Source organism: Cucumis melo, chromosome 11, assembly GCF_025177605.1.
Source record: "Cucumis melo cultivar AY chromosome 11, USDA_Cmelo_AY_1.0, whole genome shotgun sequence".
Lineage (NCBI taxonomy): Eukaryota > Viridiplantae > Streptophyta > Magnoliopsida > Cucurbitales > Cucurbitaceae > Cucumis > Cucumis melo.
In genome coordinates, this window is record NC_066867.1 from 12,078,711 (window position 1) to 12,105,285 (window position 26,575).

At 33.4% G+C, this 26,575-nt stretch overlaps 2 long non-coding RNA genes across 2 annotated transcripts; one reads left to right on the forward strand and one right to left on the reverse strand.

The window, feature by feature from the left end:
- Positions 1 to 10,990: 10,990 nt before the first annotated feature.
- Positions 10,991 to 15,834, forward strand: LOC127143888 (uncharacterized). Its single transcript, XR_007815455.1, has 3 exons — positions 10,991 to 11,055; positions 13,493 to 13,658; positions 15,771 to 15,834. It is a non-coding gene; the product is annotated as an uncharacterized LOC127143888 (long non-coding RNA).
- A 5,038-nt stretch (positions 15,835 to 20,872) lies between these two features.
- On the reverse strand, positions 20,873 to 25,469 carry LOC127143890 (uncharacterized). Its single transcript, XR_007815457.1, has 8 exons — positions 25,198 to 25,469; positions 25,038 to 25,100; positions 24,818 to 24,907; positions 23,658 to 23,851; positions 23,066 to 23,498; positions 21,882 to 21,957; positions 21,461 to 21,639; positions 20,873 to 21,038 (listed from the first exon to the last, which is right to left on the reverse strand). It is a non-coding gene; the product is annotated as an uncharacterized LOC127143890 (long non-coding RNA).
- Positions 25,470 to 26,575: the final 1,106 nt, after the last annotated feature.

Genomic DNA, 26,575 nt, shown 5'->3' on the forward strand with positions numbered 1-26,575 from the left:
TTCATTGCTTCCAAGATAGCTTAGTTGGTCCAACTTCTCGTTGGTACACGCAGTTGGATGGTTCACAAGTGCATAGGTGGAAGGATCTCGTTGATTCATTCTTAAAACAATATAAGTACAACATTAATATGGCACCCGACCGTCTGGATCTTCAAAGGATGGAAAAAAAGAATGTTGAAACTTTTAAGGAATATGCACAACGATGGAGAGAGTTAGCTGCACAAGTGCAACCTCCCCTAACTGACAAAGTATTGACAGCCATGTTCATAAACACTCTTCGGGCCCCATACTATGATAGCATGGTTGGAAGTGCTTCAACTAATTTGTCAGACATCATAACAATTGGGGAGAGGATTGAATTTGGAGTGAAGAATGGAAGGATCACCGATTTTTCATCACCCACATTTTAGCTTAGTTTTGATACAGAGATTGTAACACATCGATTACCACTTAAACTAGAATGTAAACCTATACAATCAAAGCTTTCCAAGTTGAGCTAAAGGTATCAAATGGCCATCAATTCATTTTGGTAGCCATAGATTATTTCATGAAATGGGTAGAGGCTGTTTCATACAAAAGTGTCACCAAGCAGGTTGTTGTCAAAGGACATTATATGTAGGTATGGTTTACCTGAGCACATCATCACAGATAATGGAAAAAACCTGAATAATAAATTAATGGAGGAGTTGTGCAGTCAGGTCAAGGTTAAACACTATAATTCCACTCCTTATCGCCCTAAGATGAATGGGGCAGTGGAAGTAGCAAACAAAAATATAAAAAAGATTCTTGAGAAAATGTCGGTCACTTATATAGATTGGCATGAAATGTTACCTTTCGCATTGCATGGATATATAGAATATCAGTTCGCACGTCAATAGGGGCAACCCCTTTTTCACTAGTGTATGGTTTCGAAGCTGTTTTACCTATTGAATTTGAGGTGTCATCCCTTAGGGTAATCCAAGAGGTAGAACTAGATGAAGCAAAGTGCGCTCAAGTAAGGTACGAGCAATTGAATTTCATAGAAGAAAGGAGATTGACTGCACTATGTAGAGGACAGTTGTACCGAAAGAAATTAGCACGAGCGTATAACAAAAACGTTCGACATCGACATTTTCAAGAAGGAAATCTAGTGTTAAAAAAAATTCTGCCTTTTTAAAAGGATTCTGCCTTTTCAAAAGGTTCACAGAGGAAAATGGACTCCTAATTACGAGGGACCATATATAGTGAAAAAAGGCTTTCTCAGGAGGAGCTTTAATTTTAACAAATATGGACGGAGATGACTTGCCTAAATCGATAAGTGCAGACTATGTCAAGAAATACTATGCATAGAGCGACGATTAGCTTTTGGTTCTAGCATTTTCTTGTCAACTAATATTTCAAGGATATGGGCTTGTACTTGAGGTTTCAGTACTCATAAACGTTATTGGGCTATTACGCATGTTTTGGTTTTTTTTTTCTTTCTTGAGAAAAGTAAACAATGATTCAATTTCTTTTATACACGTAATTAACATGTTCATGCATACATAGCTTTTCACAGTGTCTGCATTGTCTGCATTTCCATAGGTGGCATGGTATACATTATTGATATGATAATTTAATATATGACCTCTAGCATGATTATTCATTCTTTTGTCATGAGGGGCTTGTTTTATCCCTGGTCCTTGGCACCATGTTCCTGCGATGGTGCTTGTTTTATCCTTGGCCTCCAGCTTATTTACTCTTTTGTCATGAGGCGCATGTTTTATCCCTGGCCCTTGACACCATGTCGCTACGATGGCGCTTGTTTTATCCCTAGTCTCCAGCTTATTTATTTCGTTTGTCATGAGGCGCTTGTTTTATCCCTGGCCCTTGACACCATGTCGCTGCGATGACGCTTGTTTTATCCCTAGCCCTTGACACCATGTTGCTGAGATGATGCTTGTTTTATCCCTAGCCTCCAGCTTATTTATTCCTTTGTCATGAGGCGCTTGTTTTATCCCTGGCCCTTGACACCATATTGCTGAGATGGCACTTGTTTTATCCCTGGCCTCCAGCTTATTATTCTTTTGTCATTAGGCACTTGTTTTATCCATGGCCCTTGACACCATGTTGCTAAGATGGCGCTTGTTTTATCCCTAACCTCCAGCTTATTTATTCTTTTGTCATGAGGCGCTTGTTTTATCCTTGGCCCTTAACACCATGTTGCTGAGATGACACTTGTTTTATCCCTGGCCTCCAGCTTATTTATTCTTTCATCATGAAGTACTCGTTTTATCCCTGGCCCTTGACATCATGTTGCCAGGATGACGCTTGTTTTATCCCTGGCCTCAAACTTATTTATTCTTTTTTCATGAGGCGCTTGTTTTATCCCTGGCCCTTGACACCATGTTCCTTAGATGGTGCTTGTGTTTATCCCTGACCTCCAGCTTATTTATTCTTTAGTCATAAGGCGCTTGTTTTATCCCTGGCCCTTGACACCATGTTGCTGAGATGACGCTTGTTTTATCCCTGGCCTCCAGCTTATTTATTATTTCGTTACGAGGCGCTTGTTTTATCCCTGATCCTTGACACCATGTTTCTGGGTTGACGTTTGTTTTGGCTCTGGCCTCAAACTTATTTATTCTTTTGTCATGAGGCACTTGTTTTATCCCTAGCCCTTGACACCATGTTGCTGAGATGACACTTGTTTTATCCCTGGCCTCCAGGTTATTTATTCTTGTCATTAGGCGCTTGTTTTATCATGTTGCTGAGATGGTGCTTGTTTTAACCCTAGCCTCCATCTTATTTATTCTTTTGTCATGAGGCGCTTGTTTTATCCCTAACCCTTTACACCATGTTGTTGAGATGACGCTTGTTTTATCTAGGACCTCCAACTTATTTATTCTTTTGTCATGAGGCACTTATTTTATCTCTGGCCTTTGACACCGATAATTTATCTAAAACATCTTAGTTTGACAAGATAGTGGCTATACCTTCGTCCACCTTCTAATTCTATAAGGATTTACGAAGGGGGCATGCTGTAGCCATCTAATTTCATCCTACATTTATTTTTATTCTTTAAAATATATAGTAATTGTAATTTTGGCTAAGATTTCATTTTTTTCTAAAGAAAAAATGGAGGGTGAAATCTTTTGTAATAATATAAAATCTTATGTTTTTTTAATCTTTTTATTAAAATAGAAAATAGAGCCATTAATGACAATATCTATTATTTAAAAAAATAGAGCCATTAATCTTATGTTTTTTACTTATCATTTTAGGAAAAAGATAAATAGAAAATATTTTCTAATTTATCATTTTAGGAAAACACAAAGTATTTTATTTTATTAATATCATATTTGATTTATCATCTTAGGAAAAAAAAACAAAGTATTTTATTTTATACAAAATCTTTCAATATCATATTTTTACTATTTTAGAAAAAAGAAATTCAATAAAATAACCTAATTTGATTTTATACTTATTTTTTTCTAATTTGTGGCACACCCCAGAGTCTATAAATAGAGATCTTTTGTTATTTGGAAGGGGGAGAAGAAATTGTTTAGAGAAATTCTCTAGAAGAAAAAAAGTGTATTAAAAAGAATCTCTACGAGAAACAGTTTTTTTTATTGCTTAGAGAATCTCTGCAGAAATGTCTTTTAAGATACATATTTCTCTACAAAAGGTGAGTTAGTACTTCTTTTCGCTTTGTTTTTTTTATGGGTTATTTTCATTTTTATTTATTTACTTGTCTTTTTTTTTACCCTAAATCTAATCTCACAGAGGAAAAACTTAGTTGGAGGTTACATTAGGTAGGGATTTATTCCCAAGGATCCGCTATAAGCTAAAAATTTTGTATTATTATTATTATAATTATTAATATATATATTTTTCTTTTTTTTCCTTTTAGAGTGCGGCAAGGTTGCCGCCACCTTCTGTTTTGTTTCTTTTCTTTTATTTTCTCTTTTCCTTTTATTTACTTATTTATTGATTTGTTTATTTGTTAATTATTTCATTTAGTTTTTCTTTTTCTTTTCCTTATTTTGCTTATCGTTATTATGTATCTTTCCTTTTTTTTTCTTTTAACTTATTCTCATTACCACCATAATAATAATTATTATGTATGTGACTTTAAATACATATATGTATGCATTGATATCTCATGTTATTTGCCTAATTTATTGTTGGTGTATTTGATTTGACTTATGATGCATAATTCCTATTTGATGTTCATTAAGAATTTGTTGAAGTTTTTATAAAATATTTTTAGTTTTATTTACATGTGATCTTAAAATCTTTCTTAAATCTCCATTTTTAAACCATTTAGAATCTTTTTTTTTTTGCTTTAAAATTATTTATTTTAAAACTCAAAATTAAATAGATATTTCATAAGGTTTCTTAATCAACCTTTTTTTTAATAAACCACATCGATTTCGCTAAAGAAATCCTACGATAAAATCTAGAAATTTCTGAGAGTGCGTTATTTCTAGATTCTTGAGGTGAAGGATCAATATCTTTGCGAGTCCGAGATTTGATCCCAAGAAAAAAATAAATTTAATTAATTTTTTTTAAAAAAAGACTTTATTCGAAGACTAGTCTATGATGGAATTTGAGAAATTGTAATAATTTCTCATTCTCTTTAATTAAGAAATTTTTCCTCAATATACTAATTAATGGGTGTATCCCACTTATTTTATGGGATCATTGCTCCAAATATTGAAGTGGTGAGCAATGAAATAAGACACAATTTCTTTTATTTAAAAAATGAATTTTACTAAAGACATAAAATTTGGCCACCGTTTTTCTAAACGGGTGTTACACGTGTTAACACTTTTCCTGTACACAAATGACTCCCGAACTTAACTCTAATTTTTCATAGGCCAGTTTTATTTTATTTAAAATGATTCACTTTATTTCGGTGTCCAATCACACCGTAAAAAGATTAGTGGCAACTCTTTTTTTTCATTTTTAAAATTAAACCCTTTTTAAGGATATCGGCCGCTCCGCGTCGTCTAGGGTACGTGGCGACACCATGGAACGTGCATTTGGGGTTGGATTCAGATGGATTTAACTAATTTGGTCAAATGAGTACCTTGTACAATATGTGGTCTGTTGTGTTACTTCATTATAATTTGCTACCATGAAAATGCATGAAAGAGATAAATTTCTTCACGTCACTACTCATACCCGATTCTAGATCTCCTGGTAGGAAAATCGTTGTGTACCAACCATTGATTGAAGAACTAAAAGAGTTATGGACTTTCGGGGTACGTACGTATGACTCCTTTACAGGTCAGTTCTTTTAGGTACATGCAGCCTTGTCGTGGACGATTAATGAATTTTTGGTGTATGGTGACCTATCAAAGTGGAGTACAAAAATGTATCAGGCATGTCCCTTATGTATGGGTGATAGATCGTTTTTCGGGATACGGGGTAGAATATCCTTCATGGGACATAGACGCTATCTTTCAAAGAACTACGTGTGGCGTAAAAGTAGGCTATACGATAGGAAAGTAGAGTGTAGGGCACCTCGAGTGGTGATGAATGGGTACGAAATCTTAGAACAGCTAGATTAGTTAGAATTTCCAGTTGTGAGTAAACGTCCTTCAATAAAGGATAAGAAAAGAAAGAGAGCTCTTAATTCGACGAAGAAAAGTATTTTTTCAAACTTTCTTACTGGTTGAGACTACTGTTATGTCATAAACTTGACATAATGCACATTAAGAAGAATGTTAGTGACAAATTGGTTGATACGTTGTTGAATATGGATTGGAAAACCAAGGATCAAAGAATGCTCGGTTGGACCTAAAAGATTACAAGATAATAAAGGATTTACACCTTATAGAAGTTGGTAACCGATTTGTCAAGCCACACGCGAGCTACACGTTGACTAGCAGTGGATGAGTTATGTTTTGCAAGTTCTTGGAATCAATTAAGTTTTCTGATTGATTTATTTCCTATATATCACGATGTGTACATGAAAGAGAAGGTAAAATATCAGAACTTAAAATGCACGATTGTCATGTTTTATTACATTGACTGCTACCTATTGGTATTTGATCATTCTAACCGAAAAATGTATACAATGCTATTACCAAATTATGTAATTTTTTTCGTGACTTATGCACCAGAACGATAAGAGTAAGTGATTTAGACATATTGCAAGCAGACATCATAATCATACTTTGTAAGTTGGAAAGAATATTTTCACTTGCCTTTTTTAGCGTTATGGTACACGTAGTTGTTAACTTACCATATGAAATCAAGATTACTGGTCCAGTTTCTTATAGTTGGATGTATCCCATTGAAAGAAGTCTACACACTTTAAAATAGTATGTTAGAAACAAAGCACGTCCTGAGGGGTCAATTACAGAAGCGTATGTAATGAATGAATCGAGCACCTTTTGTTCGCTTACCTAAGTGGTATAGAGACTCGATTAACAAGATATGAGCGAAATAATGATACCATTGTAGAGGATGAGGTAATTGATGCGTGTAAAATTTTTAAGCAGAAAGTACGACCCTTAGGTGCATCAAGTCTTCGTACTATATCACAGAAAAAGAAACGTCTTTTCCATTGGTATATACTAAACAATATAGACAAAATATCGGACTATCGCAAGTAATGCATTCCTTATCCTTTTAATTCTTAGGTATAGTTGTTGAGTATTTGTTATACATTGTTGTTACACAAATTAAACTCATAGTCATCCTCATCAGGAAACATTTGAGGCTAATACGTCAACATGCTCAAAATGCTATGGATTTGTATAAAATCATCAATGGAAATTCCCTGATGGTTTCGACTACAGGTATATAGAAAGTTTTTGTGTGACATGTATACACTAACGTATTTAAGCATGTGAATGTGTATATATAATCATTGTCACATTGATTTTAGGTTATAGAACTATGTGAGTCTGAAATCTATCTCACGATTTCTTCTCACTTGCGTGGGACCATCATATAACGTTCGTTGTTATAATGGATGCATCATGTGTGGGTTGAGATTTCACACATCAGAACTTGATTCCCGACGTACTATACAAAACAGTGTCGATGGACATTGGTGAAAGCAATGCAAGTGGAAGTGGTGCTAATAATTTCTATGGTATTCTGGACGAAGTATTGCACGTTCAATATCCGTTGAAAAGAAATGTCTGTCTATTTATGTATCGATGGTATGACACAGATGTTAACAAAAGTCAAAGAACACACGTTGAACTAAGGTACAAATCTCTCAACAGGTCCCGTTTTTGGTTCGCGGAGGAACCTGTAACTCTTGCGAAGCAAGCACATCAAATTTTTTACCTAAATGACCCAAAAAATGGTAGAAATTGGAAAGTTGTGCAAGTCGTCTAAAATAACGTATATGGAATGTGCCAGAACAAGACGATGTTGAGAATGAGGAGCTGAATGTACTAGAAATCATTGTCAGCCATCGAATGGATGAGCACATCGAGGATAACACTCTATGTAGAACTGACTTTGATCTCACAATCGTTGAAAGATCGATTGTGCGTCATATCACTAACGACTTCATCGACGATGTGGATGAACACTTGTCACATGCAAGCGGAATAAGCGACGACGACGAATTATAGTGACAAACTACCTACCCACATATTTGTTTAGTTTATATATTTCGATTTTAGCTATGGGTTCGTATTTGCTTATTGAATGTTTGTTTTTTATGTCCACATGCACTATATCATTCCTACGCACTAATTTCCTTGAGACGGATGCTATGTTTCTTAAGTTTGTAGACGATTTAAATAATCGTGCAGGAGGGTCGTCATCCTTGGATGAAAACTCGGGTGAGTCTAATAATGGCATACTTTAACTTAAGATTATTTTAAGTTTCTTTTCTAACATTATATGTTCTTATAATTTATTGAGGATGGTCGTCTTTTCTACCCTCTATGACTCCGACTCCTACTTAGAGCCAATGGATGGATTTTGATGATGATCGCCCCTGGTGCAGAGAAGCCTATTTTCCCACACGCAGTTCGCTTCAGTTAGGCTATAAGCATGTGTGTGCGAAAGATATTTTTTGTCCGCTGCCTTAAGTGGGTAGACGTAGCTAGAGAATACATCGAGGTTGTCAAGGACGACCTCCAGGTATGTCCACTACACATTTATGATTTCAGTTGAAACATATTTAAGTTAACAAAGCTAGTGTTGTTTTTGTAACGTGTGTTGATTTTTTGTGCTTGATTTCAATGATCAAGAAATGAATAGGTTCGTTGAGCATCAGATATTCACCACCTTTAAAGAGTTTCAGGGTGACTATCACAGACACTTCAAAGAATACAGCGATCCCGTGGAGGCTCATGCCAACCCACCATACTTATTGGTAGGACGTGATGAGGATAGACACTTCCTCTGTGACCACCACATGAGTCGTGCATTCCAGGTGAGCAACTAAACACTTTGTCATGGTTAATTATGCTTTCAACTTTTAATATGTATAAGAAATAGATAGTATAATTATTTTCATGCAGGGGCAATCACGGACGAACAAGGCTGCTAGATAGAAGCAACCTTATAATCAAAGTAGCAGGTCAAAGTCATTTCTACGATGACAGCACGAGCTCTCTGAGGAAAGAGGGGAGTTGGTCGATCATGTGGAGTGTTTCGATAAACACACGTTCAAGACGAGACATTTTCGTATCCCAAACTGCAGAGGATGCGCATATAAGTTATCCAACCAACACTTTTGCTTTCATTTGTCATCTTTAATATATAATATTTTTTTAATTACTAAGATAGTTTCTAAATTTATTTAAGAATCAAATGCCAGAACTCCAGTCCCAACCTATCCCAGAGGGTAATTAGCCACTCTCTAGGGATGAGATATGCAAAACAGTGTTGGGTAGACGATTGAGATACTCAAAAGGCTTTGGTTGGAGACCCAAGTCGAAGGCCTGCAAGATGACGAGTACGAGAAGTTCCATGACGTCATGTCAGCAGTCCACAGTAGAGCTTCAATTACAGGCTAAGCTTGATCAAGCTATGCAACGGATTGAAGAGCAGACAGGAAATCATGAAGCGCTAGGTTAAGAAGTGTAACGAATGCGAAAGCTGATAGAAGACATGACCCGGGCACGACAAGGACCACCACTTGATGATCCCTAGCTTTTCTTGTACGTATATATGTTTTCATTATTTTTATGTTTTTTAAATTACAGTATATAGTGATGATATGCATATATATGTACTAAACTTAGCCATTTTTGTATCTTTGTAGGACCCACAGTGTAGAATGGCATACGAAACTCGTCAGAAGAGGTATGACTTTCTTTACGCTTTTTTATATTATGAACATTAATTTGTTTTATTATGAATACAAACTTCTTTGTATTATGAACATCAAATTTTTTGTTGAACTTGTGTTTGTATTTTGTAATTTACTAATTTATTTTGTATTTTCTTTAATTTAATCGAACACAAATATGAAAATTTTAGGAAATAGAGACTTGATTGAAAAACATTACAGGAAAATATTTTAGGAAAAAATCAAAATTACATATTTAAAATATAAAAAAATACATATTAAAAATGTTGCAACCGTCGTGTCGGGGATAGTTTTTCCCGACGCATGGCCGATGTCTGATATATACACGTCGGGAGTGGTTATTCCCGACGCACCAATGACGTTAGAAATGTCGACATCGAGAATTACTTACTCCCGATGCATTAGGAACGTCAATGAAGAAAATATCGAGAGAAGGTGTTCTCGATGCTTTGTTGGTGACACGTCGGGAAAAGGTCTCTCGACGCATTTCATTAGACGGTCTTCCCGACGTTCCTTTCTGTGTTGGGAATTGGTTTCCCGACGACGTTTTCTAAAAAATATGCTTTGCATTCCATATGTCTCATTCCTCCTTTTTTGACATTCGTGCCAACTCTTTTTGTCTGCTAACAATATATAGCGCCTAGCTTTATGCTTCTGATCACCTAATTGGTTGCGTGTCTCCTTACCTGATATTTTTGTCACCTGGTTACTCCTCTCTTTTGCCTAAAATCCTACATATGAACATGAAAAACACGATAAATAGGCATAAGGCTCTTTTGTATCTTGTATGGTGTAACCAAGTTATTTTATCTATTTTATTATGTGTTATCTTCCTTTTTCTTGCATTAAGGCTTCGTATTTCTACCTAAAATGCTACAATAACTTGTATTTCTACAAGTTATCACCTAGCAATTTCAACCAAAATGCCTGCTCACCTAGCCTTGTCCTATAGAGGTTATCTTGTTACCTCTCTACGTGCCACACCTTGGCCGCCCAATAACTTGCATCTTTAGAAGTTCATATGATTTTCTTGGCCCTCTAGATATGTAACATGTCTAGCCAACAGTTAGCCAAAACATTAAAATTCCTTAGGTCCTCCTTAGCTACAATAACACTTTTCTTTTGTCATCTAAGAAAACGATGACACATTTTTCATAACTTTTGATCTTAGCCATCAAATCTTAATAAAATTTTAAATCTATCTTGCACTATAAGAAATAAGGCTTTTAATAGCCTTGTAAGATAGCCCATTTTAATAAAATTTTGCACACTCTCTCTCCATTTCACACTCGCGATAGCTACTCTCTGTTCTACTTTGATCTCCCTTTCCTCTCTTCATTGTTCAAAACACGTAAAACCCACAGCTGCTCATCGCGAGTTCATCGTCTCTTTGTCATCTGATGCTGTCTTCGTCCATCGTCACTCTCCTTTTCTGTCGTTCAATCGGCCACTGAAACGTAACCGGCCTATTCATTGTTCAACTCGCCACTGAAACGTAATCGGCTTGTTTGTCGTTGTCGTCAAAACCTAATGGCCACTCTATTCGTCGTTCAACCGAAACCGATTCTTGCATTTTTCAAATCAAGGATGTGGGTCGTTTAAGGTAATTTTTCCATCTATTCATTTCTCTAAATAATACTTTTGGGATTTTCACTATTTCTAAGAATAGAAATCTTGTGGTTTTAGATTCAGCCAATATACCATCCTTTAGTCTTCAAATATTTATTCTTCTTCTTCAACAAACAACAACACAATCATGGGTTTTACCTCGTGGAACTCCCCTTCTAATCAATCTACAGGTAATTTTACATTTTTTTGGATGTTCGTAATATTTCTGAAGTTGTGATTTTGAATATTGGTAAAACTTATTGGAGATCTGGTCCCTGGTACTGAGCTAGGCATTTCATCATACATCAGTAATAACAGAGAAATACTCACTTTCAGACATGTATGTGTTGAAAGTTATTGGCAATCTTTCATACTCTTTGTTTTCATATTTCTTTAAAAAGAATACTTCAATTTTTAGTCCAATTTTAAAAATAAAATCTATTCTTTTTCGGGTTTTAGTTTGGGTGTTTTGAAAATATTAATATTGAATGAATAGAACCAAAACTTACGAGTAGAATTAGTGTAAGATTAATCTTTTAAATTCAAAAAATTATGTGGTTATCAAATAGGGTTGAAATTTTTAACAGGTCTATGGTTTGGTTTGAATTCTCTAGCACTAGTGTCAGAAATGGTATGTCGAATGGGAATCAGTAAGTTTGCATTTAAGATGTGTGTGAAGAAGATGGTCTGATTTGCAATGATTTCGTACTTGGTAGTATTTATCATTGTTAAGAAATAGTTTTGGGATAACCACTGTCTTGAGCTGGAGAGTATTTCACTCTATTTTTCAAACATTCTGATTGAATTTAAAGGTGCTATATTTGTTGACTGATGCACCCCTTACATTTTTGTTATCTCTTTCTTTATTGATAAGGCTAAGGACGGAGGGTTATCTCCCTTTCTCATGTTCATTGCAATTAAAATGTATTTGGTGTACTACCTTGTGCAAACAGTTTTGGAGGAGTCTTTCATTCTTCGTACTCCTTATTATGAATATTTTACAACTTATGTTTAGGCTGTTTTTGGTTTTTCGATCTTATTGTTTCTAAAAAAGATGGTAATTCAGTTTGATGGATTTACTTGCCAGAATCTTCCCATGATTTATACAAAAGTTCATTGTTAGTTGGAAGTAGTAGTGAAATGAACAGAATCTATTTAGAAGGTGGAATGGTCTGCATTATCAAGTGGTGTCATATCGAAAGATATTGTTCATTTTGTAGGACTGAATAATAAAGATTTTGATTTTCCAAAGGAAATACCAAAATCAAAATCTTAAATAAGAATCTTTGTTCTTTGTTTCTTCTTTTCCATGAAAATGTTCTCGAGTCTAAGCATTTGGCTGAAATATATGTATCATTGGGCAAAACTACAAATCACAAGTGCACTGTTACGTCAAACATACTAGTACTAGGTTTGGAATAATTTGCTAAAAAATTTCCTTTTTCTTTTTCTCTAGGTAATATGAAATTATTAGTTAGTACATGTGTGCACAGATAATAAGTTCCCAAAATCTTTTATTTTTTAACTATAATAAGATATAGAACAAGATAAGTTATTGTCTTGTTAAAAAAGTGATGCTTCTCTTTGCTTGCTAGTCGTTGGAAAATTACAATTCAACTACTCTCTTTCTCCCATTTTTATAGCAGCTAGCTACCTTTCATGTCATGAACTTGTGTTTTTATTTGTTCCTCTTACACAACTTGTTGGAGAAAACACCATATTCTAAGATAAACTAAAGCATTGATAATTGAAACTGAAATTGATATTTATCATCATATATTAATCTAATACAAACGTATTGATAATTGATGAGATTAATATATTTACAGTTGCAGTAAAGCAGCTATACGAGAATAATATTGGGTACAAAAATGTTCAACAAAGATTGGGTACATTTAAATCGGTATGAAACTAACTAACATTTAATATTGAGTTAACCTCGAATGCATATTTAACTAAATTAACTTTATTTAATAGTGCTACTAATGAGTATATGGAAGGAGCATGAGATTTTCTGCAAGAAGTGAAGAAAAGGAAGCCAAATGCCAATAAATTTTTATGCCCATGTAAAGATTGTAGAAACATGGTGCATTGTGATTTTCAAATCATATATAAGCACTTGGTCATTAAGGGAATGGATCCTACATATAACTTTTGGTACCATCATGGGGAAGTTTGTGAAGGAGATGAAATGGAGAAGGAAGTCGATGATAGTTTTATGTGTGAAGCAACAAACTTCTATGAGAGCACATATATAGGAGAAGAGGACATCATTCGTGACAATTCTACATCAAGGAAGGAAAACAATTTTTTTCAAAAGGTGGAAGAGGCAAATACGCCATTGTATGGTGGGTGTACGAAGTATACAAAGATGTCAGCAGTTGTAGCATTGTACAAACTGAAAACTTTTAATGGTTGGTCAGATACAAGCTTCACTAACCTTTTGGAGCTTTTGCATGACATGCTCCCAATGGACAATGTTATTTTAACATCTATTTATGAAGTTAGAAAATTATTTAAGGAATTTAATTTAGGTTACCAAAAAATTCATGTATGTGTTAAAGATTGTTGCCTATTTAGAAATGAGAATGAAAAGTTAGAAAGTTCTCCTCATTGTGCGAGTTCAAGATGGAAGATTGATGAACGAACAAACCAAATCAAACAAGGTGTGCCCGCCAAGGTATTGAGATACTTTCCTATCATTCCATGACTTAAATGGATGTTTGTATTATGGACTAAAGCACACAAAAGGAAGGATGGAGAACCGGTGAATTCACAAGTTGCCGAGACACTTGTATGTCTTCTTTGCAATTTATGTTCTTGTTCTTAGACTTGATTATCGTTGTAACCTTGCTGAATCTTGCTATCCTTGATTATATATGTTGTTGGGTCTTTCTGTGTGCAGGAATCTTTAGCTTTATGAGATTTATTTCTGTGTGCATGATGCTTTGTTCTTCCTCTGATTAGTTATTAATACAGTATTGAATATTTTGACTTTCTATTACTGCTGCTAATACTACGATTTGAGAGAAAGCTAAGCTAATACCTACAGCAAAAATTCCCACTTAGATCATGGGAACAAAAAGGTAGGACTTTGATTACTTAGACTAAAAACAATGTAGGATGGTGCAAAGTAGGACTTTACTTACTTAGACTACTTGGTTATAAACAAAGGGGAGTGTCCAAGTACATCAAATAACTTAGTTTGTCTTATAGTTTGCTCACCTACTATATCTCAATATATTTGATCATGTGTTCTAAGAATCTAGAAAATGGTGGTTTCATTACATCTAACCAAGAGAGTATGGTAACTTTTGTGAGATATTTAGATACAAATACAATCCATCTTATCAGATTTTTGGTTGAAAAATATTCAAGAAAGTGCATATTTGAAATTACTTTTTAAGTGCTAATAGGCTTAGCTTGTGCAATAATTTGGACCGAATATCAAAACTCATTGCTCTAACTAACTTTTCTCAAATAGTATGGATTAAAGTACCTGTCTCTGCAACTGTTCAAGTCTTAACTTCTCTGCATTTGCTAACTCCATTTAACTGATCTGGTCTAAGCCTTAAGTCAGTTGGAGGCAGTATCTCCATCAAACCTGGTGTGAGTTCATTCAAGGATATGGCAAAAGGAGAGAGGTTATATCTTGTTTTAGTTACAGATCTGTTTCTTTCCCATAGCAATACAACTTCTGTCATTGGATCGTATCCCTTAGGCTTTGTGGTGGGGTCTCCTAACATGTAGTACATTGCCTCATCCCACTTTCCCACCAAAAGTGCCACCTTTTCTCCTGTTCTATTGTCTTGCACAAATCCATGGACCTGACCAATGAATAGAAGAGAAGTTCTATGAATAGATTGTTACAGATGTTTGTATTCATATAGTTTTGCTTCTGCACAAGGATGATAAACATATCGTTTCTTAACCATAAAGCTTATCTGATGTGGATTCCGGTCTATGATAGATTAATAACTTTTAAAAAGAAACATACAGTAGAAACAACTCCATTATTGAGATCAGAATCATCAAACCATGAAGAGATAATGGATGTGGAAACTGAACTATTCATAGGACCACTTGAATGAAGAAGCAATAATAACAATACTAACCAGTATATTTAGGAACAACTGTGTATCTTTGTTGGATATTGTCTTTTTCATGTTTCTGAGGGCTTTTGCTTTGTGATTTAATGGCTTAACATGTTTGTGTTTCTCCTTTTTATATGGTTACTTTATTTTAAATGAAATGTGGAAACTTGGTGTCTAGATTGTGAAGTTTGAATGGGAATATTGTCTATTTTTTAAGGCTACAACAATTAGTTTTAAATGTGTTTTTGATTTGTTAGAGAACAGAAATAGATTAGGAGGCTTGACATTGGTCCCCAAGCTTATTCCCATATTCAAACTGAAGTTTGATGGTTATCTAGTTTTTGAAAATTGAGTTTATAAATATTATTTCTCTTGGTTGATATTTATTTTGTTTTGTTATCTAATTTGTGTAGGTGTGATTTCAAAAAACCATAAGCAAAGTTTTAAAAATAAAAGAAATAGTTTTTTAAAATTTTGTTTATGAAATTAACTAAATGTTTGGTCCAAAAAGAGAACAACTATTGTAGGGAAGTTGCAAGAACATAAAACTTGTAAAATTCGAATTAAAGCTAAGGTTTCGTTTAACATAACTGTTTGGTTTTTTAAACTTGTGTTGCATGTTTTTTCTTTTAGATATTCCATTTTGACTATGAGTAATATATGAGTACATGTAATATTCTACTGCCTTAGAATTTGATAATAATGGCAAATGCTATGAAGATGTTAGATATGTGTAAGCATAATGTTAGATAGAATTGTTGGACATCATTTTGACTAAGCATAATGTTAGATATGTGTTTATATATTACTAGGAGCGCATTCAACAAACTGAGGCTGAGACGACAGTTTCAACAATAAACGTGGCTGATGATGCTTTGAGTAAAGTTCTTGGCCCTGATCGTGGTCATGTAAGAGGATTTGGGTTTGGTGTGACTTGTTCAAAACTATCTCTTTTGTCTCAACAAGATCACATGTATAAGGTTCTTGAAAAAGAATATTTGAAGACGAAGGAAGAAATGGTAGAAATGAAAACAATGAAAGACGAAATGATAGAAATGAAAGCACTTATGTTATCTTATTTAAAGAAACAGGTATTTCTTTTTTTTTTTTTTTTGTAACTTAGATTCCATTTTTTCTCGTAGTAGTTAACTATATTTTTAGTTTCATATGAGATTATCATAGACTGAACCAAGTGAGGAACTTTCAAATGCTAGTGCAAGTGTGCTTAAGCGACTAAATATTCCTCCAACTTGTCCAATGCCTTCTCCATTGGTAAATTTATTTGTAATAGGATGAAAATTGTTTATGATGTCATTATCTTCTTATTCTAGTATCTCATATTTGTCTTTTGACAGAGTATCAATAACAACAGTCAAATTAAGTGCAAGTTACTAGATTGGTATCGCTCGGGAGAGATTGTTGCTGAAGGAAGATGGTCTTCTAATGATCCAGCTGCTTTGGTTCATCATGTTCCTATTGGTCCACATGCAATTAGAGTATGGGTTGATGTGGCAACATCAGAAATGACATGTATTGAAGAAGCTTTGGAAAGTATAATTGCATGACCATCTGATAAAGTGATCATTCGTATGTTGTTTAATTCTAATCTTTTTTGTCTACATTTGTTAAAGATTTTCTATACTTGTTTAATTAATATATGTTTTATAAATTTATGTAGGTGAATGAAATGGAGTCGTCTTAACCAGAGGTCTAAAGATTGTACACTTACGACGAACTTTGTTTATACACTTATGATGAACTTTGTTTGTATTTTGAGAGTTACTTTGTGTGCATGGTTGATACATTATTTACTAATGTGTATTTTGATTGTTCATGTGTGTAGTTGGTACATTTAGAATATGACTACTATATTTGGTAATTTTAATACATTATGAATGGAAGGAAAGTTTGTATCTTTCAAAATGCTTCCTATCCACTCTTGCCCTTCAACTTGAGGATATGTTTGATAGTAATCTTGATCAATATAACAATAGTAATCAGAATGGAAGTTAAACAACATTATTATAGCATTATTACAACTGAAAATACTATATTATAACTTAATATTATAGCTACAAATCCTATGTTATAGCTGAAAATCATAGCTATAAATACTATACTATAGCGTCGAAAAAAGGCTATTATAACTGAAAATTATAGTTATCAATACTATACTATAGCATCGAAAAAAAGCTATTATAGCTAAAAATTATAGCTATAAATACTATACTATAACGCCGAAAAATGGCTACTATATCTCAAAGATAGCACATTATTTATGCTATATAAACTTATTATAGCTCTAACGAAAAACGCTATCAAATGTTTTTATGACAACCTATATAAGCTTCCTTCAAACTCTACGATAGCACACATTATAGCTTCGGAAAAACGCTAAAAAAAACCCAGACTTTTCATAACATGGGCTGTCAGGACTTTCGAAAAACGCTATAAAAAGTCTATTATAGCGTTTTTCGTTAGCCATCGTATATGTTATTTCTTGTAGTGTTGAAACATCAATGTTAACCCATTTTTCTCCAACTAACCTCAACCACTAAACTCCTCTAAATTTTCTTAGATGATTTAAAGATTCTTGGGTCTAAGGGTTTATGACTATGGTTAACTTATGACTTATAAGTAGACCATTTACGATGGAATGCTCTTCAAATGACAAGCCCTACTTTGCCAAAAAAAACTCAATACGACTTGTTTATGGTGATTCAAGTTCAAAATAATACCTACTTAACTGTCATAAACCTCAATATGACAAAGAGTTGTGGTTCAAAGGTAAAGTTAGAGTGACTAGCTTAAGCGTTCACAAATTACGTACTCAAGGTATTGAAAATTAAAAAAAAGAAAACTTGAGTGGATCTTCTAATCTAAATATATAGTCTAAATTAGAATATATATATATATATATATATAGTCTAAATTAGAATGAAACAAATCAATTGGTGTCAACAGTAGTCAACAGGAGTGCTTGAGAAGATCTCCCAGTTAACAACATAAGATACAGCAGACAAAACTATAAGTAAAGACTGTCGAAACATAAGACATTGTTAACCTAGTTCAATGAAACAACATCTACATCTCGAGGTACTTGACCTGAGATCATAAACTTTATTTCTTTGATACATAAATCATAATTACAATCTTAAGATTATAAATACAGAGTTTAAAACACATATTCTTCACTCAGTACTTTAATTGATATAACTTTGACTACAAGTAAATCTATTATTAATCTATATCAAAGAAGAAGTAGATAAATAGAAATCTCCACCTTAATCATGTTACTAATCAATGAACAAATTAAGGTATTGTAATTAAGAATCTCTCCCTGAATCATTTGCATTATTATAACGTGATTATGGTTTTTTATTTCTTCATGCAACAAAAACTTGATCTTCGTAATTAGGCCATCAGAACCTTTCTTCACTAAAACTAAACAACAATAAATTTCCACACGTCTAAAATACTTATGCACTTGGCTTTTTGCTTCATAGAAGTCTTTTCGTCCGTCTTCAGTTCTACGCGCATACGCCAAGATACTAGGAAACCAACAATCCTTTGTCAATAGAGATTAGGTGAATGAATGGCAAGATGATTCTTAGATGATGCCAAAAACTTCTCCTTCAAATAATATCAAATCATATCTTCTAATTGAAGGAATATCTTTTTCGTAATAACTTCAAATAATATGGTTTTAATCCAGAATATTCTTCACATATATTGCTTTTTGCCACGTCAACTTTTACGAGAATAATACTGAACAAATATAACAGCAATGGGCCCACAAATCTTTTAAGAAATTTCCAGAAAATTAAATAAATAACAATAACAAGAGAAGAATGGCTTGAACTATAACAAATACCAAACCAAAAAGTGGATAAAATCCCAATAATGTTTAGAAGTGGCTTATCCAACAAAAAAAAAAAAAAAAAAAAAAAAACATCACAATCACAAAAATAGTCTAAAGAAATAAATAAATCTCTATTTGTGTTTTTCAAATTCATTTCATCAATATTATCTCAAATTAAGAAGTGGGTTATGTAAAGTTGGTCATAAAGGACTCCATTGAAGACTTGTGCACTACTCAAAACATTTCAACTACTTTAATTAAGTATGGCAAATTTGAGATATTATTTAGGGCCACATACTTTTATGATTGTCTCCAATTTAATCAAACAAATTGAACAATTTCATAAAATTAAACTTATTTAACAATAACAAACCAACCCAATATCAAATCTTCTTCAACGATCTCCTTCAAACGATTTTATCTCACGTTGGTATAGTGTAAAAGGAAAAAAAAAAAAAAAAAAAAAAAGAAAAGAAGAATTGAGTAGAAAAAAGAGAGATTTTACCATAAATTTTAAACCAACATATATAGTAGTAGGCGACGAAAGCAGTGGCACAACGGTGGATGACGGGGCGATAGTGGACGACAAAAGAGGAAAAGTGTCGATGGTGAACAGGACAACGAAGCGATTGGAGAACAAAATGGAGGAGAAGAATTTCGTTTTCTTGGTTCAACAAGCCGTGATAAACGATATTCCAAATCTATTAGCATTTTAGCATTACTAACTCCCGACGACGTTAAAATAGTTAGCAGGAGTTTCAACTATCTTTCAACAACTTTTATTATGCAACTGAAGTGTGTTAGAAACTGATGACTATATTAATTAACACCATTGAGAGTTATACCAATCTCTCGATGACTGTTGGCCGACGTTGAGAGTGTGTCAAAAATTCTGATGATTTAATACAATGTGTCTGAAAATATTCTATTTCTTGATACAATGTGTCTGATGATTTGATACAATGTGTCTGAAAATATTTGAATGGGTCTCTATTGGATTTGGAGAGACATGTGTTTCTTGTACTGTAATAGTCTATTTGTAAGGACTAAATTCAATCTTGATAAATTAAGTTTCTAACTCCCTATTCCATCAAGTCCTCAAACTGGTTAAGACATATTAAATCAGTGACTCAAACTAATTTCATTATGAAAATAAAAGAATGAGCCATCATAAGATAAGAGTTCAGAACTATTCACAATTAAAATCGTGTTGAATATGATCATCCTATGACATATTAATCTATTTTATTAATTAACAAAGTCATAGAGAGATTAATTATTTTGCAATTCAATTTTATATAAACTCAATGTAAAGGATACCCCAACTCAATCACATGGTTCTGGATGAATGAATTGGATTACTTCATCTATAACAATTACAAAGTTGGTTGTACGCATATAGTGTTACAAGGATAAGACACCCAATTTATCCATCTAATATAAACTCTTTAGGTTATTACTTGCACTAGTAGAAAAAGGACCTACGATGACAGTTAAATGCTGTCATTAAAAGCTTTCGTGACAGTTTTTTGCAGTCATTGATGCGGCAGTCATAGAAAGTATTTTATGACAGTTCCCCAAAACTGTCACGAAATGTGGTTTTTCATGACATAGAATAACTGTCACGAATTCAATATCTTATGACAGATTATAACTGTCATTATTTATTTTCGATGACAGTTAATAACTATCATTGTTTATATTTTATGACATCGGATAACTGTCATTGTTTACATTTTATGACAGCGAATAACTATCATTGTTAATATTGTATGACAGATATTAAATGTCATTATTTATCTTTTATGACACTTATTAACTGTCATCATTTCAGTTTCCATGACATTAATTAACTGTCAATAAAACTTTTTTTATGACAAATTTTTTTTTTACATTTAAATGTCTTAATTTTGTTTTTAGTCACTGTTTTGCTTGCACTATTTTTTTTTATTGAATCTTGTTTTTCATGTTACCCTACCATTACACAGACCAATACAATCACGTATGGAAAGAAACAGTGAACGCTTTGATATAAAGAAACATACACTTTATAATATCGCTTTAAGTGTTGGTATATATATGGTTTGTTACGAACAAGCTAGCTATTTAAATAAGTACATTTAAACCGGAAATTTTCCTACCAAACCTACAAAAATGCCTATACATCAATGAATTGCCACAAATATAGTTTCGCTGCTCCAATGGATTCAAACAAAACCTAGTAAGAAAATAAAATAAAACAAAATTAATTCAACAATACAACACATTCACTTCAGCAACACAATACACATTCATTTCAACAACACAGCACATACACACTTCAACAATAGTAACTTCTAAGCTTGGCAATAAATTATTCTTTTCTATAATAGGTGTTGAAATTTAGCAACTCATATTTTATTTAATACCACTCCTTATTGCAAGAATAATTATGACTATCTTAAAGTTAAAAAGTTAATACTATTTCCATGGCTTGACATATCTTCAACAAGCAACCATTTTGAAAATTTTTCCTTCATCATCATAATCTCTATAACCCCATACACCATAAACAAATTAACATAGAAAGGTATACTATCATTCATAAGATTTAAAGACAAGTTAAATATAATAATTAATGCGAAAACATTTACTCATTACCTCAGATTTCTTAAGATCTAGTTAAAATCATTCAAAGAAGAAGAAACAATGGAGAGCAGGAAGAACTAGCTTGAAACTGGAGGTGGTGGCGACATTGGAACCACTTGATTTCTCTTCATCATCCCCACATTTGGCAACAGTGGAGCAGGAAGAACTAGCTAGAAACCAAATTTTCAGTCCTATTACAAAAGAGAAGCTGTTATAGTCATGTTAATCTTTCATTAGTTATTTCCCAAGAACCTAAATCTATTTGAAAAGTCGATACCCGACCTAAAGTGTATGATTTGAATTCTCAAATAAACCATTTCTATCCTGAGAAACTACTAGAAAACCAATTCAAGAATTCAAGAATTCTCCTAAAAAATAAGTAAACAATTCAAGAATTCAAAATAAAATTGGCAAACTCACAGACGTCACTTACATAACAATTAATCTTACTTAAAAAAAACGACTCGCAACCTTGGAAACTACAAATGGCACGTTTGGTTGAGTTCAACCTACAAAATAAATTATAAATATACTCATCACTTGGTTGAGTTCAACCTGGAGCATAAATTAAAAATTACTACTTGGACTACTAAAGTATGTGTAGAGCCAGAAGATAGAAAAAGAAACAAAAGGCTTCGCCAATGAAAGTAGAAGAGAAATGAATCTTATAACCTAACTTCTACGGCAATTGAAGTTGTTTCTCAATTATCAAGCAAAAACTACGAAGGCAAGTGCGTACTGTATCAACTTTTCATGTTTTATCTGAAGAAGGAAGAGATAAGAAGAAAAAAGAAACAATGAAAACAGAACCTAACAAAGGAACAAAGCAGAAGAAAAGAACAGAAATATGGGAAAATAGTCTAAGAAGCTACAATAAAGACCTCAAATTGCTACAAATAACTTAAAAAGGGTCGTAAAAATGATTTTGAAAATGAGCACCAACAAGAAGCTTTGATCTTGATAATTTCCAAATGGCTCAACCATGAAGAAAGTTATTTTGCTTACTTGTACAAGTGAGGGCTTATAACCCAACTTCAAAGAAAACATATTTGAATCTTGAAAAAGACAGCAAAGAAAACCATAGCTCGCTTGGCATGTTTCTTCTTATATAACTGCTCATCGGCAAAAACTCAAACATCTTCAAACCATAAACTCGTTTCAAATGGAAATTTCAACATATCTATATAAAGAAAAACATCGAAAAGCTAATCGAAATCTCACAAATGTGCAAGAGCGAAACGCTCGAGGAAAAAAGTAAAACAAATGCATACAGAAGTTTCAGCACAAGAGATTACTCGCGAAAACGATAATGCATTTACACAAAAAGGCACATACACTATACAGTAACCACAAACATCCTGAACTCCGAATAATGAAGCAGAAAACCGTTATTCGAAGACTAAATCCTCAGAAAAACTTATATTCCCAACGTAACGCATCAGGAAACAACCAAACACAGAGATAGAGAGATTTAAGAATCATATCGAATATCGAAATCCTTCCAACAGAAACGAAAATCAAACTCATAACAATCACAGGAGCATAAAAAAAAACAACGCTGGAACATTGAGGAATTTAAAAAAAAAAAAAGGCGAAAAGAGAGGGAAAGGATATTACATCAATCACGGTTTCGTGTGTTGTTGCTCTGACGGACTGGTACGTAGGTTCAGCATCTACACAAATAAAGCAAGAAGAAATGGAGAGAGAGTGGAAATGTGAGAGATCACGGATCCTTAGGATTGCAGATCACAGCACTGCATCCATGGTAATGAAGAAAACTGTGGAATCTGTGGTTCAGTGTCAAAGATTGAAAGAAAATTTGAAGAGAAGAAATGGAAGAAGGAAAGCTTACAGTGCGAGAGATGAAAGAAAGAAGAAGGAAAATTGGAGCGTACGTAGTTGAAATACTTTTGCCGGCTAAACAATCATCTATTTATTATGAGAGTTATTCTTCCCTTTCTAGAAATTAAAGCTTGGCAATAAGTTATTTTGCTTACTTGTTTCATCAACAGAAGCCAATAACAACAAATTTAATTGTACTTGATTGCAACTATTCAGAAAGCACACAAGCAAAGGTTCATATACAGGAAGTATATCAGTAATACTCATCAACAAAGTCATTTCCTATTTCTTAATTAAGCAGGTTGCTCTATAATTTTGATAGATATTTGTGAAAAAAAGTTTTAATTATTGAACAAAAACTTTATACCTGGTAATCCTTTAAAAACTTCCCAATCCTCCCAAGTCAACGACTCCACTTTGTTTTCTTGAATTCTTAGCACTTCATGATGAACCATTGCGTAGGAAACATAGTTACGAATAATCAACAGTAACTTCATAAACCAAGCCTCTCGTAGGTCCATTAATTTGATAGGAGACCCAAAGGATCATCCCTCCTATCATCTACCATCAAATGAATAATAAACAAAGTTATACAATAAACAAAGTTATACAAGATACAAATCAATGATGCCACTTTAAGAACTGAATTTATGAAAGAGTGATCAATTGACCATTTTGAAGTAATAAAGATACAACTGATGAAACTTAAAATAACATATGTAGGCATACAACTGAAAATGCTCTTTAATGCCCTATGCGAACCATTATTAACAGTCTAATTAAAAACTGAAAAAAAAATTATTTTATATATCTTAAATTGGAATTTGGAGAGTCAGAATTAGCTTAGGAAAAAAGATTTTCCAAGCATAAGTAAAGAAAAAGAAAGTTATATACAAAATTGTAGAAAATAAACAAGAAAAAGAAAAAAAAAATCTGTTTTTTGGATAAATGAACTGTCATAGTAGACCCAATTTCTTGTAGTGACTTGTCTTCCTTAGTAACATAATGATGTCATAGAGCATTCAAAGCTTCATCTACTATATGTCATAGAGCATTCAAAGCTTCATCAAAATAACATTATAGCTACTTGACATTTGTTTTTCAAGCTCTTCACGGAAAATTTCGAGCTCTTTATAGTTTACAACTCGTGTATTCCATATCAATTCAAGTAAATACAGATCATTATGCTTCCTCTCCAAAATCTTATCACAACACAATACAATAGCATTCAGAATACAAGTTCATTAAATAATGAACAAGGAGAGAAATGATTGAATGAGGCCACAGTGAGAGCTCAAAGTTTATCTTTCTAATTCGATAAATAGCATTTTGAAAATGAACTATTAGCCCTTCTTTTCTTTCCTTTCTTAGATCAGTTCAAGCTCTACATTAGTTGAGGTTTGTTTAACATAGATTATTGTCCAATAAATAGAACAATGTTGTTGAGGTTTGTGTTCATTATGAAGCTTTTATTTAGAGGTATGAAAATTAAAGAAACACACATAAATAGACATAAAAATTAAGAACCTTATTGTATACACAATCTTTGTTCTGAAACAAGCAACATCTGCTACTGCTGCAACATTGGCGTCACGGGGCTGGCCGTGATCTACCAATCTGTTATTCATTTTCAGTAGCAAAGTTAAAAAAATATAAGATTTCTCTTCACTCAAATGCTAGTTGAAAGGGAAAATTATCTTTGAAAGCTAAGTGTTTGTTTTTTCGACTCATCCTCTTGACTTTTTACCTTGGAGGTTCAAGCTCAGATAGTTCAAGCAGAGTTCCATTCTTTGTAGTGAAATAAACTCTCCTGATTTAGCAATAACAAAGAATTAAGTCTTATTTCATCATGAAAATTTAGACACGCAGACACGAAATAAGAAGAGAATGAAAAGAAAAGGCCTTACATTCCATCATGAGAAACAACACCAACCAATAGTGATTTTGCCAAAATTGATTCAAGACTTCATCACTATCAAGACCTAGTACTCTCTAAAGTTTTCATTCACTATTTTGCCAAAATTGATTCAAGTCTTGTACAACTTGGTGCAATTCCCATTTCAACGTCAAATGGTGCGGTAAGCCCATACCTTTTGAGGGAGATGAACTATTCCCGGCAGCCATGAAAGAAAAAGCAAAAAAAAAAAATTCTTCGAGGATTCAAGAGAAGGGAGATGAACTAAGACTTACAGAGGGTAGCAGCAGCGTTGACGGAGAGGAGATGAGGCGTTCAAATCGAAATGGTAGCAGCTGCCGGTGACGTTGGAAGACGAAGAAGTTAAGGATAGCAGCAGCGGCCGGCGGCGTTCAGGGAGGAGACGGGAAGGGAGGAATTTTGCGTTTGAAGAAGAAAGGGATGGAGGGATTTTTGCGTGAGGAGATGAGGGTTTTGGTCCCTTTTCTTTCCTTTTTTTATTTTAAAATTAATTTTATTTTAATAAATTTAAATTAAAAAATATTTAATTAATTTTTTTAATACCTTTACATATTATGACAGTAAATAACTGTCATGTATTTGGAAAATCCGAAAACGCCGTCTTTTCCCTCCAAAAACGCGCTCTTTGACATTTAATGACAGTTATTTTTTTCCCTCCTTTCAATTTGGGATGGAACAACTGTCATAGTAGGTAGTTTTTCTTGTAGTGTTGCGCACTACAAGAAATTTTTCCTTCGATAACAACAAACATGTCGACCCCATAAATGTCATTGGAAGAAGTGGTATTTGCCAACGAGTCATTTAATTGTCCGTAATAAATGGTACCACCAATGGTAAAAATCCAAGTACTACTAGAAAAGGGATATATTATGATTGTTCATTCTATCCCAAATTGAAAGGAGGGAAGAAAAAAATGTTATAAAATGTCAAAATACGCGTTTTTTGCGGGAAAAAAACAGTGTTTTCAGATTTCACTTATACATGACATTTATTTGTTGTCATAAAATGTAAATCCATTAAAACATTATTCAAATATTTTTTAATTCAAATTTATTAAAATAAAAGTTATTTTTTTTTAAAAAAAAGGCACGATAAACCTCATTATCCCCCTTTCCATTTGCAATCGCAAAAACTCTTTCCTTCCTTGGAACGCAAAAATTGTTTGCTCTCTCTGAACATCCCTGTTTGCTCTCCCTAAACGCTGTCAATCGATCATATTTGCTCACCGAAACCCTTTGAGCGTCGCTACTATATTCGAACGTTGCCGCTACCTTTGAACGTCGTCGCTTCCTTCCAATGCTGCAACCTCTTTTTTGAACTCCACCGTCTCCTTCTCGAACGTCGCTGCC